We start from the raw sequence: 16511 nt of genomic DNA, 5'->3' as shown, positions 1-16511 counted from the left end.
CTTTTTATGGCTGAGTAATATTCCATTGTATATATGTGCCACATCTTCTTTACCCATTCATCTGTCTATGGACACTTAGGTTGCTTCCATGTCCTGGCTATTGTAAATAGAGCTGCAATGAACATTGTGGTACATGACTCTTTGTGAATTATGGTTTTCTCAGGGTATATGCCCAGTAGTGGGATTGCTGGGTCGTATGGTAGTTCTAATTTTAGTTTTTCAAGGAACCTCCATACTGTTCTCCATAGTGGCTGTATCAATTTACATTCCCACCAACAGTGCAAGAGGGTTCCCTTTTCTCCACACCTTCTCCAGCATTTATTGTTTGTAGATTTTTTGATGATGGCCATTCCAGAGAGGGTCATCTTAAAGGGACTTTTTCATGGCTTCAGCCTGGAGGTGACACAATCACTTCTGCTCACATTTCATTGGCTTGAACAAATTATATGATCCAATCCAGAAGGGAAAAAATATTTCTGCCAAGCATTTAAGGTAAGGTCACACAGAATATTCTGTACGGCTGACTGACAATTCCTTGGTAGAAGCTCCAGTGATATGATTTTCTGAAGCATTTCTAAATGTTTCATTGCATGAGCTACTTTATAATCCAGTTGTGCTGGATTGGCTGTCAAAAAGGGGATTTCCTTGGGAGAAGGACTTTCTGAATTCACATTCCCATGTGCTTATTCCAACAGGAATGCTGGCTTGGGATAGCATTGCCTTTACATGCTTGAGTTTCTTGATTTATTAAATTAGGTATTCTTTCTTTGTTGCCTTTCAAGCAGTCCGAATTGTGAGGCAGTCATAGATCTCCACTCTATTCTGAAGCATCAGCAGGGCAGAAGGGAACCTGCCACAACCTTGACAGCTATGCTCCTCTCACTGTCTTCCCCACATAGGCTGTCCTCAGTTAATCTTCTTCCAGACAGAGGAAACACAGTAGGACTTGTCATTTGTGCTAATCTGAGCACACATCTCCACTGTGAATTGTGCTACCCTGGGGCTTCTGTTCAGAGATCAATGCTGGGCTGACATGGGAGGTTTGTGATCCTAGTAAAATTTCTTATAAACGTGCATGTGGTCTTAGGTCCTTCAAAATAATGGCACATCTTCATTCATTTGACTCCTGGTCTCTGTGGCACTCCTTGATTCATAGTTAAAGTCACTTGGTAGCCCATCTACCCATCTAGCCCCGACCCCAGCTCTGCTTTACTCCTGAGGCTAATCAGGAACTGGGTCTGGGTCTTCGATGGGGAACAACCCTGCAGACCCCCACTTAGTCAGCCTTGGAGCTCACATCCCAGCTAAATGGCACCTACCTTCTACCTGACTTCATCTTCCAGGGGACCTTTGGGAATTCCGAGGCAGTCCTGCAGGTGCTCTAGTGAGAAGAGGTCCTTCTATGGGAGGAGTTTTATGATCATTTCTGAAGGGCGCCATTGGATTGTCTTATTCTGAATCCATGTTTCTATTTGGCTTTTACACGGGAATTCCCACAACCGCAGCCAAGGACTGACACATTGCCTGATTCCAGTAGCGTAGTCACTAGTCTCTAAAAATCCACTCCCGGCCTGCCTCCCACGGCAAGAACCATGTTTCCTGTTATTCACACCCTTGTGTGGTCTTGTCTTGAATCCTGGCTGGTGTGTGGCTCGTGCCTGGTCAGTGAAATGTGGCAGAAGTGACACGTCATGACTTCTAAGCCTACTTCTACCCCGTGCTCTTGGAACCCAGCTGCCACCCTCCAAGGAAGCTCTGGAGACACCCATGTGAAGAGGAGCTGTGGAAGCTGTCTTCTAGTCCTTGCTAAGCTCCCGTGGTCAGTCAGCGTCACCATGCCAGCCACGCCCTTCAAGCTATTCCTAGACACGTCCCAGACATCATGGAGTCCACGTCATGGACCTTGCTGTGTCCTGCTTGATTTCCTGACCCTCAGAAACAGGCGGGGCAGTAAACTGATATTTTAAGCCACTATCTTTTGGGATTATTTGTCACATAGCAATCAATGACCAGAACAGGTGACCCTTGTTTATGTGAAAGATGTCCTCCAGAGGTGTCCAGTGGACTTGGTGCCTGGTGTGTGGTGCACAGTGGGTTTGAGATCCTATTTCCTGAGGCTCTCATATCTGCAGGGACCTGAAACAAGGCCTAGGACAAATGGTTGGCTTCCCAGTCAGTGGGGAGATTTTCCATTTCTCAGTCACAGACGATGCAGTTTCCCCAATTCCAGGCTTCATTCAGGCAGTCCAGTTCTGTGCTCGAGTCCTGAAGCCTTGACCGTCTCAGAGATGTGACAACACGGCACCTAAAATATCACATCTTGATTCCCACTATATTCTGCAGGGCTTCAGCTCCCATAGCCTTCCAGCCTAAGGATTTGCTCTTTATTTCTGGCACGTGAAGATTTCACCTTCTGCCTTTAAGACCAGTTATTAATTTTTAAAAATATATGTTTTTTCTTCTAGAAGTTTTAATTTGGGGTGGGGGTGAAGGTGGGCTGCAAAGGAGGAGTACCAGAGGCTGCTCCATCTGATATTTTAACCTCATTACCTTATCTTCTTTCTAGAATATTTTTGGGTATTTGCCCCCTACATCACAAGACTGTGCTAGCAAAACCATGAATGTGCTAACTCTTTTAAAAGATGCAAATTCTTTCAGAAAAATGAAACTATGTCGTTGGTTTCTAGATGATTAAATTCATAGTTGTAGTCTATTGTTCCAGGATGGCTCTGACAATTGAAATGCTATTAGCTGTGGGGACCAGCAATGGCAGTTACAGATCAGGGAGGCACCATCTCTGCCCAGTCTGGTCTTCTTTTTAACAAAGAGCTGTGTCCTTAAGATCATGACCGCTCGTAATCCATATCCACTGTAGACAGCAGCTAATGGTGCCAGGCTGCTGACATGGATCTCCTAGATGATGTAGAGGGTTTTTCCCCCATTTATATTTAAATAAAACTAGCAGATGGGAATTCATCTGTAACATTCAGCAAGAGAATTAATATACTGAAATGTGGCCCTTTGACAGTTGCTCAAATGAGTATAAGGCCATCAGGGCAAGTGAATGGAGGAAAAAATAATTATAGAAGGAAGGAAACTGGAAACAGAACTGAGATGATTATGTAAGTCATTTGAGAAATGAATAAAGGACCCTCTCAGAAGTAATTAAATCTCTCTCTTATATCCACATGCTGCATTCTGGCTTATACACTTAAACACGTCTCCGGTTCCACTGCATCTCTGCTCAAAGACATCAGTGATGACCCAGTGCCCGCATTTATTACACTCCAACTCCTAGAGTTGGCCTTGGGTCTCGTATGCTTCTGCAATCTGGCCTCAATCTACCCCTAGAATAGTGATTCTTAACCTTGGGTGCATTTTTGAATCACTGGAGACATTTGTAAATTGTGGGTGCCTTCTCACATACACAAAAATAGACCAAATATTATAACTCACATGCATGCTAATTATATCATTGTCTATATAGTATCATACCCACCAACAGACTTCAATGATAGAGTTGAATTTTGAAAAGATCATTTTGGCTACAGTGTGAAAAAAGACATTATGAAACAACAACAGAAGAAAGTACAGCTGGGAATGTAAGTGAAAAAGTAGATTGGAGAAGTGGGAGAGCTTCAGATGGGTATCTGCAGCATTAGACAATTAATTAAATTAATATTACTTAAATATATACAAAATGTTAGAACTGTGGTGGGTTCTGAGTGTAAGGGGAAAGAGAATGTATAAAAACAATATGAAACAAAACATCCACCTTGACATCAGGTGTTTCACAGTACAGTGAGAGAGATAATATAAACAAGCAGCTGTAACTGAAGTGGCATAAAGAACTACAAATAAATTATAATGGGGGAATAGAGATCAGATCATGTGGCGATGTTTGTGGAATAATTAATAATAATACTGATGCGTGGGTCCCACCCCAGTGGCGCTGATTTAATTGGTCAGGATAGGACCAGGCATCAGTACTTTTGCAAAGTCTCCATTGACTGGAATGTTCAGTCAGTGCCAAGGAGTATGTTGTATGGTCTTATCCACGCTTCCGGGCTGCTATGGGGAAATGGAAGGGATACTCCTCCAAGAAGCCTGGGCTCAAGTCTCAGATTTCCCAACAATGACAGCAGAGGACAAGAGCTAACATTTCTTGAGCAGGATCTGTGCTGAGCATTTCATGGACATCTTCTTAGTGTTTCTCAACCCTGGCTGCATATTAAAATAATCTGAGAACTTTGAAAAACTACTAATGTCTTGGTTTGGCCCCAGATCAATTAAATCAAATCTTTGGTATGAGTCTGGACATATTTTTTTTTTTTTTTGTAAGTGCTCTTGCAGTTGATTATCTGCAGGATGTTGAGAACCACCAGCTTTGGGGTCCACTAGGTGATCATATTTTTATAAACCTACTCACTCCTTTATGGAGTCCCTGTTCCCTAGCCAAGCAAGCCTGTTTGCCATATCCTGAAAACATCACTAAGAAGACCCACAGGCCAAGGAGAGCTTCTCAATTATCCAATATCAGGCCAGGTAAAAAGGTCTTTCTCTTATTGGCTAAAGGACTTCTTTTCAAGCTTCTGATTAGTCTGTGAGGCTCCAGTATAGGAAGTACAAAGAGCACATTAGTCACTAACAGTGGAATCTAGAAATAGGTAATTTACATTTCCTCCCTCTGTTTTCTCTCCTCTACCTGAAGGGAGGCCATTGTATATTTAGTTTAAGGATCTTGGGGAGAGGGCCAAAATAACTGGGGATAGTCCTTCCCATACAAACTTACTGAAGTTTGGTCAGAAAGTAGCCTTTCTAGGTATTCCAAGTAGGAAAGGTTTTAGATACAGGGAATGAGACTTAAGAGGGCTTAGGGAAGCTTTGACTTGAGTTCATAAAATCAGAAAGCACCTGAGTGGCTACAAAGCACCTGCAGATGACCTTAGTTTGCCCATGGCACCAAAGCAGGTGGTTTACAGGAGCTCACCAGGAGCCTGCAAACTTCAAGAATCTTTGGAAGCATCAGGAAATCAGGTAACTTCCAAGAACTCGCTTAGAAGTTGCTGCTGATAATCGCATGTTCGCCATCTGCTCGTGTTCTGGCAGAACGGCCACTGGAGAAAGTGGTTTCTCCTTCTCAACTATCTTCCAGATCTCATGTCTGTACCCCTCAGGGGCAGAATGTGACCTGGAAGTAAATGGGAAAAACAGTTCTGGGAAATGCAGCCTTCTCCCCTGTGATGCAAAGCAAAACCTGGAGAGAGGCAGTGATGACATGGAATTAAGAACAGACAATCTGGCAAAATGAACTCAAGGTAAGTCAAGACAAGCTTATTTGGGGGAAGACTTAGAGGGGGAAAAAAAGAAGAGGTGAGAAAAAATGTAAATGGGAAAAAGAAAGAAAGCTGAAGAAAAAATTTCTCTTGAAAGCAGAGTATGTAGCCAGCAGGAAGGTGCCTCTGTGTACTTGTCCCCACGAGGCTCACAGAGTGACTTTCCCGTGGTGATTTGAAATCTGTGGTTTAGTCCTCAGCACGGCATATCCAGAAATTAGGTGTTCAATCTGTAGCCACCTCCCCCAAACCTCACAGTTTCCTGATAACAATCTATACGAGAGACTTAAGTAGTCATCAGAAGGTGGTTTCATGATCCTATAATCAGAGAAAGAATTGGTGGCTGGTCTTGGAAACCCCTTCAAACTGTCCTAGACCAGTGTGTGTTTAATATCTGCACCCACACGAGACTTCTGTTCCTCAGGGCTTGGCACACTGTCTGTTTTGCTCACCACTCAATCCCTGGCGCTTAGCATAAGCCTGGTGCATGGTAGATGCTCCATGAGCTTTGATTAATTGAATGGATACATAATCATCGTGAGGCCTGATGACATATCCTTGATTCAAAAGACAGAACACTACACTAGTGACCTGATTTAGTACTTCTCTCTCTTGGTCAGTAGTAGATACTTAGTTCCATAGTTTCTCTCCTTTTATTAAAAAATTTCATATTGTCAGTCATTTTGAATCTATAGATCTATATGTATATATATGATATGTGATATATAGACATATAGATATAATATATATCCGTATATATATGATATAATGTATCTGCATGTATTGTAAACTGTATCTCTGTATATTATATATAATATATTTCTCTATATATTATATATACAGTTACAGAAAGTTATAGATATATATTACATAATGTATATATCTAATGTATATACATGTATTATTACATATTATATTATCATATTACTATTTAGAGGATTGCATATTACTGAATAATCTATAGCAAAGTAACTATTTCAGTGGATCTAGAAGACTCTGCCTTTTCCCATCATGGATAGGTTTAATAAATTTAACTATTAAATGGAAACCTTCTTTCCCTTTCTTTTACATCCGGGGCTTGGAGCTTTGTGAGTGTCCATCAGGATTTCCTATGTGCAGATGCCAAGAAGCTCTACTAAAGGCATACCCCTCACCTGTGCTCTTCCAGCACTACCTGGCCAGGTGTCTTCCAGCGGGCTCCATGTTCCCTTCTATAGCCTGTTTTCTCTGCACTGACTCTCTAGGTGGATTAGACCAAGCTCCTCAATGTCCCATTGATTAATTGATTGATTGATGATTGATGGAGGAAGATCAAAACTTCAACACTAGATTGTTAAGCTAGGGCTGACTAATAATTTGCTGAGCAACAGGTGTGGTAAAGATTGTTCTTCCTCGCTTCCCTGGCTTTGCTTATGCTGTGCCCTTCATATGCAATACTGTGAGTTCCTCCTGCCACCCACTGTTTAATTCAGTTTAATTCTCTCTACTTTTCTGGGAGTGGTTCATGGTGTTCCAAGGAGCCTTCCCAAACAACTCTGTCCTACTTTGTTCTCTTTTATTCTAATCTACTCTGTACATTTGGCTATACTAGTCATTTTAGTGCTAATTATATTCCATTATACTTTTCCTAAATTCCTTCAACTTTGTGTGTGATAATAAATTCTTGAGATAAAGGAACATGTCACATATTGGGGAGTGTGTGTGTGTGTGTTTGTGTGTGTGTGTGTGTGTGTGTGTATTCCCTCATAGTGCTTAGCAGAATGTTAGGACCTGTAAATATTTTATATTCATTTTTCATTTATTCATTTGTTCATTCATTCTCTCAACAAATATCTATTGAATGACTACTATGTGTCCAGGTCCTTTTCTAAGTTGTTATAGAACAAAAATCCCTGCCCTATATTTTAGGGAGTGTAGGCAAACAATAAACAATAAACTCAATGCATAAGTAAATTATAGTATAGTAGAATGTAACAATTGCTGTGCAAAAAAAAGGAAAAACAGAACAGTGTGAAGGAAGTCTCAGGAATTCTGGGATCTAGGGCTGGTGGGTTGTATTAATTAGAAACCCATAAGAAACTGATATTTGAGCAAAGATTTGAAGAACACGAGAGAGTGAGCCATGCAGACATCTGGAGAAAGAGCTCTCTAAGCTGAAGGTACAGCATGTGCAAAGGTTCTGAGGTAGGATTGTGCCTGGCATGTTGGAAGAACAGCAAGGGGTCCTTTGGGCTGGAGCAGAGTGAATGAGGGAGATAGCAGTAGAAGAAATCAGAGAGGTAATGGAAAAGCCAGATCATGTACCTTAAAAGGTCTTTGTAAAGCTTTTTGGATTTTACTCATGGTAAACTGGGGAGTCATAGGAGGGATGTGAGCAGTGGCATCACCTGATCTGATTTTTATTTCAAAAGGACCTTTCAGATTGCCAAGTCGAGGGTATTCCAGAGACCTAAAGAGTAGAAAACCTTCTCTTTAAAGGGTCAGATAGTAAATATTTTAGGCTTTGTGGGCCATATGATCTCTGTCAAATCTGTTCATTTCTGTGCCATTTTAGCACATAAATAGCCAGGGACAATATGTAGACAAATGGGCCTATCTGTGTTGTAATAAAACTTTATTTACAAAAACAGGCAGTTGACAGAGTTTGACTTATGGACTATAGTTTGCCACCCTTGGCATAGACTATAAAAAGGCAACTATAGAAACAGGAAGACCTATCAGGAGGCTACTGAAGTAATCCATGCAGGAGATGTTGAAAGCTCAGAACTGAGTGGAAGCAATAGAGATGGCAAGAAGTGGTTGAATTTTTTTTTAAGGCAGATGATTTTCTGATGAATTGCATGTGTGGTGTGAGAAAAAGAGGAGTCTAGGATGACTTCTTGTTTGTTCTAAGCAATGACAAAGATGTGCTGGCAGCAGTTGAGGTGTGGAAAGCTGTGCATGAAGAAGGGCATTTTTAGACGTGTCAAGTAAGCGGTTGGCAACACAAGTCAGAGCATCGTGAATTGGATTAGCCTAAAAAGTATGCTACAAGGACACGTTTTAAACTCAAGTGTTGATTGCTCAAATTTTGAGACAATGACCCAATTGTACAAAAAGCTGGGGAATTCAGAAGCATGCAATGATATTACCGTGGAGGAAGAAGTTGGTCATAGATCATGTCCAGCCTCTGTTTGTATAACAGTGATCACACTGTTACTGCCCAAGAAACAGTAAGCCAAAGAAAACTGAGTTAAAAGTCACTGAGAGTTGTAAAACTTCCATTAATTATTAAAATTAGAAACAGGCAACAATTCTTAATGTTAAAATTTTTGGCAGAGTTCATCTAGAATTGAGCCAATAATTTCTGAGCCAAGGACAGAGTTGCACAGAACAGAGTTGTGGTGCCTGTCTGTATACTAAGTTGCTTTACTCTGAGAATCCTCAAGGTGTGACCACAAGGACCCTTTGAACAGGTGCTGGTGGCTCTCAAACCCCTTTAGGGGAAAAGGACCACCTGCAACTCCAGGTTCCTCATTCTTGCGTCCTCACGCTGCAGAGGGGCTATGGGGCAGGGCAAAAGGCACTTGAAGACTTTTGCCTGGCCACTTACCCTCTCGGAGCCTTGTAATCCTCATCTGGAAAACGGGAATATTTATCTCACAAAGCTGGTATAAAGTTGAAAGTGATATTTGTAAACATCCTGAAGGTTTGTGCTCACCAATCACCCTTCTATCTGAATATCAGGGAGACAAACACAATTGCAGTTCATTTGATCTGTGTAAGTTCCTGAGTTGAATCGAATAAGCTAACTTTATAACTTCATAAATTTTACTTTTCTCAGGCAGAGTTTTATTGTTTTTAATCTTCAAAGATATTTGGAAGGCTCCCAACTCTTGGGTAGAGATATATTCTGCCCTGCTCTGAATTCCAGGCATTAACTGCCCAGCTGCCCCAGTCCTGAAGCCCTGAGAAAAATCTCCCCCTGACCCCTCCCCTGAATAGAAACTCCTGAGGATTAAGAACTCTGTCTTTTCCCCCCTACCATTTGTAATGAGGTTATCTCTCCAACATCCACTTCTTCTTTTAGTAAGAACCCAACTTTTAGTTCAAATATCTCATCCCAGCCAGTGTGCTCTGGGGAAAGCTAAATCCCTAGGAGTGGGGCGTTTGACTTCAATCTGAGCTCATCAGTAATTGCATATCTTGTTCACACTGATTAGTTCACATATGAGCATATAACTCAAGTTAGGTTGGTGAGGTGCATGTACGTGTTTGCTAAGCACTGCCGGGAAGGGTGGCTTCCTACATTTCTAAGGAAATTCCTAAAAGTCAGTCTTTCTCTGTGCATGTGGACAAGAGTTCCCCAGGAGTCATTAGTAAGCATCCTTTATGGGTTCACTTGTGTCCCCCTACCCCCCCGACAAAATGTTGTTGAAGTCCTAATTCCCAGTACTTCAGAATGTGAAAGTATTTGGAGATAGGGCCTTAACAAAGGTAATTAAGGTAAAATGAGGTCATATGGGTTGGACTTAATCCACCTGACTAATGTCCTTAAAAGAAGAGGAGACTAGGACACAGACATTCACACAATCGAAGAAAGACCATGTGAAGTGTAAAAATTGATAAACAGAAACCTCAATTAAAATAGAGTCAGGAAGCCAGAAGGGGGAGCTCTCCTGTCGTATGAAGACAGCAGAGCCCAACAGGAAGAAGAAAGACTTTCTCTTCTTGCCTGGCAAGAGCTCAGCCAATGAGAAAACGTCAGCACAACTCAGCCAATGAAAAGCCATTATCGTTTGAACTCTCAAGTCCTCCAGTGGACCCTTTGTTTCCTGTAGCCATCCCAGCTTCCCTTTCCCCTCTTTAAAAGAGTTCTCCTCTCCTTCCTGTGAGAGGACTTGCACATGGCTTGCCATACTTGCACACCCTGAATGGCAATTCTTTACTGATCCTGAATAAAACCTTTTTTTTCTGGAGAAATAATTGTCAGTCTATTTGTTATAGGTCAACAGAAGACAAAAAAAGAAGATGGCCACCAATTCAAGGAGAGAGGCCTCAGAAGAAACCAAACTTGCCAACATCATCATCCTGGACCTGTAACCTCCATATCTGTGAGAAAAAATTTCTGTTGTTTAAGCCACCCAGTCTGTGGTAATTGTTATGGCAGCCCTAGCAAATGAATACAGCATCCTACAACCAGGATGAGGAACAAGGCTGAGGGGGATGCCTTCTACCATGTCAGAGACAGGGTCCTTGGTGGCATTCCTGAATTGCTAAGCAAATCAAGCCCAAAGCTTATTCTGTCGCTGAACTTTGCCTGACAAAAGCAAAATTGTCCCCCTTTTTGCTTTATTGTTTCAACTGTAACTAATAACCAAGTACACCACTGTGTCCTTAGTACCTAGAACCAAGCCTCATCGTGGTAAGTGCTTAATAGTATTTGTTGAATGACTAGAGGAAGGAATGAAAGAATAAGCCACAAAAGGAATTGTAGTGTGTTGATCTGGGAAGCCCAGTGAGGTAGCAAGCAGCAGAGGAGTGAGTCAATCTTATTATTATTACTATTATTACTACATTCCATTGGACACGTTCTATGTGGACCAGGAGACAGATATTACCATTTTTAAGCAACAGAGCTAATTCATAAAGGTGACCTGTACTCATTATAACAAAAGTTGTTTAATTGGCAGACATCTGAAAATGTAAAAATTCCCCTCAATTTCTACAACTGGAAATTTCTAATTAGAAGCACAGGACTACTAGAGCCAGATCACTTCTGGTCTCTTAAGATCATCCAGATAACTCCTTCATTTTAGAGATGAGAAAACGAAGGCTTAGTGAGGTTAACTGCCCTTTCCAGGTCACACAGTGTGCTAATGGTGGAGCAAAGGGAGGGAACAAAAAAGAAACCCAGTTTCTCTAAAGAAGAAAAAGTTTTCCTGGGATAAGAGTTCATTCCTTTTAGTTAAATTATTCCCATAGTAATAGGACAATACCTTCTTTTCCTGCTCAAGAGAAACTGATTTTCTTTACAAACATAGACCATCTCTTCTCAGAGTGGGAAACAATGATGGTATTGTATAGCCACTGTATGAGTAATCTAAATGAAAAGCATGCACATTTATTCAGATGTTAGCCAATCAAGCAACTTTTAGTGGAATGAGTGAGTCATATGGTAGAGAAATTTTGTAATGTTAAGTAGAAAAGAATACACAAATGTCAGAAAAAAAATCCTTTTAAAAAAACCCTTTTAGTTCAGGAAACATACTTAAATCTTAAGCAGTGTGTTTTGTGTTCTTTTTACACTTTAGAAAAACTTTGGCATTGTGGCATAAAAGGTGAAAGATGAGATAATAAGACATTAGGTAAGTTGTAAAAAGAGAAATACTGAGAAGTTGACAGCGATAAAACGGTACTGGATAATATAAGAAATGAATGTTTTGAAACTGCTCAAAGGAAAAGCAACTCTTAAGATACTTTAGAAACATTAAAAAGTAGAGTTAACACTGCTAATCAAAATCAAATCAATAATTAGAAGAAGTTTTAATAGTTAGAAGAATAGGACCAAGATATCTAAATGGTGAGAGAGAAGGACCATAGTTACTGACGTATGAATAGTTAGTGCTCCTGAACATAAGAACAAATGGAAGATAATCAATATTCATACATAAATAAAATGAGCTAAGAAATCACTTTAATCTGCAGATCCAAAGAGCTTACTTGGCAAAAAGCAGAACTGAGATAGTGGATCAATAAATAGATATAAACAGGTAAAAGTATGAATCCTCAAAAAAAAAAAAAAACTAGGGGACTTCCCTGGAGGTCCAGTGGTTAAGACTCTGAGCTCCCATTGCAGGGGGTGCGGGTTTGTTCCCTGGTAAGGGAACTAAGATCCTGTACCCAGCTCAGTGCAGCAAAAAAAAGGAAAAGAAAATCTGGAAACAAAAGAAAAAAATCTGGTAAGCTATAAAGGAAGAAATTCCAGGCTGACTTTAGACTTCTCTGTAACGTGGGGTGCCAGAAGTCAGTGGAGCAACATCTATGGTGATCTGAGTTGTGAATTCAAGATGTCCTCATCTATACTGCCATTGTTGTGGAGGCAAGAGAAAGTCTTTTTCATTGATGCCAGGTGCTTGAGAATCCTATCCAGGCTGAAAGAGGAAAAATATTAGCACTCAAAGTACTCCAGAAAACTGGAAGCTCTATCAAAATAAAGGAACCAAGAATGGGGAAGCCAACTATTGGTGAGCACTGAAACATTCAAATATAGAAATACTTGCTGATAATTATTGCAAGCATAGTCACAAAGCAGAAGACAAATGCGATAAATATATTTTTTAAATGAGATTTTATTAAAATGCTTAGTCCCATGCTTGGAAAGTAAATGCAATAAAAATTAAATAGATGCATTTAATATTAATATCACATAAATAAAATTTAAGCAAGCTAATAAAAGAAACTAGAAGGATTGTGTGTGTGTGTGTGTGTGTGTGTGTGTGTGTGTTTGTAACATTAAGCACTCAGACCTATATTAAAGATATGTTAGTCAGGAGCCTTTAGGAGCCAAATAACAAAATGTTAAAATTTATAAAATAAATATTGATTAAAAATACTGGGAGAAAATGAGAAAAAGTGTGAAACTTTTTAACAGCACTTTTAGTCACTCATGACATATCAAACAGGCAAGAAGTACATGTATGGAAATAGAGAAAATCTGAAGACTGTAAATAAGGGCAAATTCAGAATTCAGAAAGATAAGCACAAAGAATACCTTGAGAGGGCTTCCCTGGTGGCGCAGTGGTTGAGAATCTGCCTGCTAATGCAGGGGACACGGGTTCGAGCCTGGTCTGGGAAGATCCCACATGCCACGGAGCAAGTAAGCCCGTGAGCCACAACTACTGAGCCTGCGCGTCTGGAGCCTGTGCTCCGCAACGAGAGAGGCCACGATAGTGAGAGGCCCGCGCACTGTGATGAAGAGTGGCCCCCACTTGCCGCAACTAGAGAAAGCCCTCACACAGAAACGAAGACCCAACACAACCAAAAATAAATAAATAAATAAATTAAAAAAAAAAAAAGAATACCTTGAGAGACTGAATATACATATGGACAATGACCAGACTGTATATAAAAATGGAACTCTGAACCACAACCTGAAGTAACCAGCTCAGGAAGCCAACCTACTCTCTGTAGCAACCAGTCTAGAAAGCCAAACAATAACTGCTGTAGTGATCTGCCCCAAATAGGCAGCCCTTGATTAATAACTGACAGCTTCCCTTATTAATAACTGACTCTGCTTCCAACTTAGGACCAAACAGAGAAAGACAAATATGCAATGCTAACCAATCACATAGGATGCTGTACTTCTGGATAGTCTGCCTACTGCTTCCCATGCCAACAGTTTCCAATCAGGGCACACCTGCAGTCTTTTCTTTCTTTTTTTGTGTGTGTGTTACAAAGCTTTCCCACTCCTCTGCCTACCTTTGAGTCTGCCAACACAAATGATACTGACTGACTTCCTTGCTATAGTAGGCACTAAATAAACAACCATTGCTTTTTTTCATTTAGGTGATTTTTTTTTAATTTCCACAATTTTAATTATTATGTCCTAATTTTTAGTAAATGTTAAATATTTTTCAAAATAAATAATTACTTGTTATACCTCAAAGGTACTTTTAGTAAATTCCAAAGAGCAGGAATCCTTCTAAAAATATTCTCTGACTGCAAGGCAATACAATTAAATGTGAATTACAAAATGTTAAAGAAAAATAAAGTCACCTGGAAATTAAAGATAAAAATAACCAAAAACTACTAAATAGTTATTTAGTAGTGAAAGAGGAAATTAAAAATTCAACACTAAAATATTTGGAAAATAAAAACAATAAGAATTATCTCATAAAATTTATGAATTCAGAAAAAAATCCATAGTCTCAAGCATTTTCATTATGAAAGGAAAGAATTACAAGTAATGTCATCAAGATGGCAACATAGATCATTCCTGACTTCAGTCCCCCCCACAAGAAGACCGACTAGCAAGTGTCCATAGACAAGACATGATTGTGAAAATGCTAGAACACAGGAGTGAGGTGAAACAACCCCCTGGACCACAGAGACCAAGAAGGACCACATTAGAAGGGTAATTTGAAGAACTACACTCTGACAGCATCATCCTTCCCCCAGGCAGGCACAAGGCCACACTGAGAGGGCCCTACTGGGCCTACAATTTCTCCAGTGGGGAAAAAATATCCCAAAGTGAGCATCCACTTCCCCCAATGTTGCAGGATGCTTCCCAGGATGCCCTCTCTGGTCTCAACTCACAAGAATCACTGGGGAAATCTGCAGGGCTTGACCACTGTGGATCAGAAACAAGCAGAGAAGAAGGGTGGAGCTTATAGCAACCAGTGCTCAGATCTTGGCAGATGACATTTCTCTTCACACATGCACCAGAGCAAAGATCACAGATGGTGACCCCATTTGGCTAGGGAGCTTAGTTGGTATTTTTGCCTGATTTGGATTGCAGGCTATAAAATCAACATACAAAAGTCAGCTGCATTTCGATGCACTAACAATTATCTGAAAAAGAAATAAAGGAAACAATCCCATTTTCAATAGCATCCAAAACAATAAAATACTTATTAATAAATTTAATGAAGGAGGTGAAAGATCTGCACACAGAAAATTGTAAGATACTGATTAAAGAAGTTGAAGAAGACACAAATAAATGGAAAGATACCCCCTGTTCATGGATTGGAAGATTTAATATGTCCATAATACCCAAAACAATCTATAGATTCAATGCAATCCCTGTCAAGATTTCAATGGCATTTTTCCACAGAAATAGAAAAAAATTCCTAAAATTCATATCAAACCACAAAAGACCTCAAATACCCAAAGAAATTCTGAGAAAGAAGAACAAAACTGGAGGCATTACACGTTCTGATTTCAAAATATACTACAAAGCTGTAATAATCAAAACAGTATGGTACTGGCATAAATATAGACACATAGACCAATGAAACAGAATTGAGAGACCAGAAATAAACCCATGCATATACAGTCAACTAATAGTTGACTGTAGGGAGCCAAGAATACTCAATGGATAAAAGATAATTTCTTCAATAAGTGTGCTGGGAAAACTGGATATTCACATACAAAAGAATGAAACTGGACCCCCTATCTTACACTGCTCACAAAGATTAATTTGAAGTGGATTAAAGAAAAATGTAAGACCTTGAAGCCATCAAACTCCTAGAGGAATACATAGGGAAAAACTCCTCGAAATTGTTCTTGGCAATGATTTTATGGATATGACACCCAAAGCATAGGTAACAAAAGCAAAATAACCAGGCAGGAATATGTCAAACTAAAATGCTTATGCATAAAAAAAGAAATGATCAACAAAATGAAAAGGCAACATATGGAATGGGAGAAAATATTTGCAAACAATATATCTGATAAGGGGTTAATATCCAAAATATATAAGAAACTCATACAACTCAATAGCCAAAATAGAAATAATCCATTTAAATTATGGGCATAGAACATAGACATTTTTCCAAAGAAAATATTCAAATGGCCAACAGGTACAAGAAAAGATACTCAACATCACTAATCATCAGGGAAACGCAAATCAAAACCACAAAGAGTTATCACCACAAATGTTAGAATGGCTATTATCAGGAAGACAAGAGGTAAGTGTTGGTGAGGATGTGGAGAAAAGGGGACTTTTGTACATTTTTGGTGGGAATGTAAATTGGTGTCGCCACTATGGAAAACAGTATGGAGTTTCCTTAAGAAATTAAAAACTCCCATATGATCCAGCAATTTCACTCCTGTGTATATATATCCAAAGGAAATAAAATCTCTATCTTCAAAGTATCTGCACCTCCATGTTTATGGCAGCATTATATACAATAACCAAAACATGGAAATAACCTAAGTTTTCATCAGTGGATGAATGGATAAAGAATACATGGTATAGGGCTTCTCTGGTGGCACAGTGGTTAAGAATCTGTCTGCCAATGCAGGGAACACAGGTTCGAGCCCTGGTCCAGGAAGATCCCACATGCCGCGGAGCAACTAAACCCGAGTGCCACAGCTACTGAAGCCCGCACGCCTAGAGCCCATGCTCCACAACAAGAGAAGCCACCTCCGTGAGAATCCTGCGCCCTGCAACAAACAGTAGACCCCACTCGC

The 16511-nt window shown here is 40.0% G+C and overlaps 1 protein-coding gene across 1 annotated transcript in view; it reads left to right on the top strand.

Annotated features, from left to right (window-relative positions):
* The window catches only part of DPY19L1 (dpy-19 like C-mannosyltransferase 1), a 243399-nt gene extending 231147 nt beyond the window's left edge, over positions 1-12252 (top strand). The window contains exon 26 of the mRNA XM_082399504.1: positions 2344-12252. The gene's annotated coding sequence lies outside the window, so the exon portion shown is untranslated. The remainder of the gene's footprint in view (positions 1-2343) is intronic.
* The last annotated feature ends 4259 nt before the right edge of the window (positions 12253-16511 follow it).

The sequence above is a fragment of the Balaenoptera borealis genome (genome assembly GCF_965194805.1).
Source record: "Balaenoptera borealis genome assembly, chromosome: 7".
NCBI lineage: Eukaryota > Metazoa > Chordata > Mammalia > Artiodactyla > Balaenopteridae > Balaenoptera > Balaenoptera borealis.
The sequence above is the reverse complement of the archived record's forward strand: the minus strand, read 5'-3'. Positions and strand labels throughout refer to the sequence as shown.